We start from the raw sequence: 2712 nt of genomic DNA on the forward strand, positions 1-2712 counted from the left end.
TCCTTGTTTTGTCTCCACTATTTCCCCAGCACCTAGAGCAGGCCTGGCCCACCACAGAGACCCAGACAATCCACCTGGGAGAGAACACCTGCTGGGGGCTGGGCTCCGTGCTACCCATCCAACCCTAGAAGGGCAGAATGGCAAGCAGCTGCCCCCCGAGGCCCCTTTCCTCATCTCTGAGGCTGGGGGTGACCTTGAGGGCCCTGGGAGTTCCCGGACTGGTGACTCGGTCAGGGAAAGAATTAGGGCAGGAGCCTGTTCTGCTCCCTGGATCTTTGCACAGTAGCTCCTACCTTCCTTCCTTCGGAATTCCGGCCTGGCACCTCCGCAGCCAAGGAAACAACCCAGGCCTGTGGTGCCCAGGGCTCCTGCCCCCACTGTAGCTCCTGCCCGGCCGCTGCCCCCAGCGCCTCTCACAGTCACCCGGGGCAATCGCCTTCCTTGCACTTTTCTCCTTTGGCAGCCACCCTCCTTCTATATTTGTTTACTTGTTCAGAGTCCATCTGTCCATCCAGACAGCACTGCTCATTAGCAATATAATGTGAGCCATATATGTAATTTAAAATCTTTTACCAGGCGCATCACAAAAAGAATAAAAGAGACAGGTGAAATTACTTTAAAAAAAGTGTTGTCATAACATACATAACATAAAAGTTGCCATTTTGGCCATTTTTAAGTGTACAGTTCAGTGGCGTTAATTATATTTGCAATGTTGTACAACCACCATCCATTACCAAAACTTTTCCATCACACCAAACTTTATCCATTAAGCAATAACTCCGCATTGTCCCCTTCCCCAGCCCCTAGTAATCTCTACTCTACTTTCTGTCTCTAGGAATTTGCTTATCCTAGATATTTCATGTATGTAGGAATCACACAATATATGTCCTTTTGTGTCTGGCTTATTTCACTTAACATAATTTTAAATAATTTAAAATTTTTATTATTTAAACCATTGAAAATTAGAATAAGTTTTTAAAAATTATTTTTTAAAATTTAAATATCTAAATTTTTTAGTAGCCACATTAAAAATGCAAAAAGAGGCAAGTGAACTTACTTTTTTTTTCCAGCATGAATACTGTTACATAACTAGGGGAAAGTACGCCATATGTTTTGAAGATAAATCCACTGAGAAGGGTAAAGTAATAGCAAATTTTTTAAAAAGGAGATTTCTATAACCAATTAATTATTCTATTCACATTAAAACAGTCATAATTGAAGATTTTTTAGTTTTATTTTATATACAAAGAGCCAGCCCATAAAGAAGAGTATTTTGTCCTGCCTGGTGAAACCTATATCCTTTGTGGACTGACAGCAGACTTAGGGGCACTTTTTGAGGCTCTATTTCCAGATCAGCCCATATTTCTGGATCAGACAGTGCTGGTTTGAGGAGACACACGGCAGGAGCAGAAACTCTGGCCGAATTTTCATTGGTGGCTTCAATAGAGCTACTGGTGACCCATCTTGCTTTCAGGAGCGGAAAGGGGCAAAAGGAAAGAGGTAATGCATGCATGGGCTCTGCAAGTTTTTTTCTGGGGAAACTTACTCTTTAATAATATGTATTATTTAACACATTACATCCAAATTTAAGCATGTGATGAGCTTACAATATCGCTAGTGAGATATTTTGCATTCTTTTTTCTTACTAAGTCTTGGAGATCCGGTGTGTATCTTACACTCACAGCACATCTCCATTCGGAGTTAGCCATATTACAAGTGCTCAATTGCCGCATGTGGCTAGTAGCTACCATGCTGGGCAGAGCAGGTCTAGGTGGCAGAGACGGTCTCCCCTGATTGTATCGGATCCCTAGGGCCTGGAGTGGAGTGTGCAGGATACAGAGCCAGTTTCAGAACATGTTTATTGCCAGTGCGTAAGCCGATCACTGGGCATTTCTGAAGTAGGGGCCCACAACCCAGATGTATGTATGTGTGTGTGTGTGCGTGTGCATGAGTGTGAGTGTGTGTACAGATGTGCATGAGTACGTCTGTGCATGTGTAAATTGAATGTATGTGAGTTCCTGTGTTTGTGTGCGTGTACGAGAGAGATTTGAGCTGAGGAATCAGATCACCTTTCTGTCAATCCTGCCTTTGTCCCTTCCTTTGGGCCTCAACTTTCTTTTCTGGGAAAATGGGGATTGGGATTCCTTCTTACCACATCGTCCAGTTGGGAAGATTAAATGAAATAGCCCACGTGAAAGCAGAGGACATAAATAAACAGAAGTGTCCTTTTCTCCCTCCCTTCCTTCGTTTCTTCCTGGCTTCCCAGCCCACAGGGCTGTTGTGAAAATCAAATAACGCAATGCCACGACAGAGCACTGTAAACCAGGACACACATTCACCACTGTATCCCCATCTCCTAGCACTGTGCCTGACACATAACAGGTGCTCAATAAACATTTATTGCATGACTGAATGAATGAATGAATGAATGAGTACCAGGGAGATTATAGCAGCTGTAGCTGTTGGTGCTTCCAGAAGCCACAGGAAGTCTCCAACCTGCAGAGAACCTAGGCAGGTTGGAGGAAAGGGCCCACCCCACGTAGCTGTGTTGCCCTGTAGCCCTGTCCTGCATGCTGTCCCCCACCCTCACCCCCAGAGCTGAGCAGCAGCAGTTTGCAGTGGGGAACAGTGGTGGGGGCAGCCCACACTCCTGTTCAAAGGGGCAGGGGTTCTTCTCAGGAGCAGATCCTGATTACTCCATTCTCATAACAT

The sequence above is a fragment of the Choloepus didactylus genome, chromosome 4, assembly GCF_015220235.1.
Source record: "Choloepus didactylus isolate mChoDid1 chromosome 4, mChoDid1.pri, whole genome shotgun sequence".
NCBI classification, from domain to species: domain Eukaryota; kingdom Metazoa; phylum Chordata; class Mammalia; order Pilosa; family Megalonychidae; genus Choloepus; species Choloepus didactylus.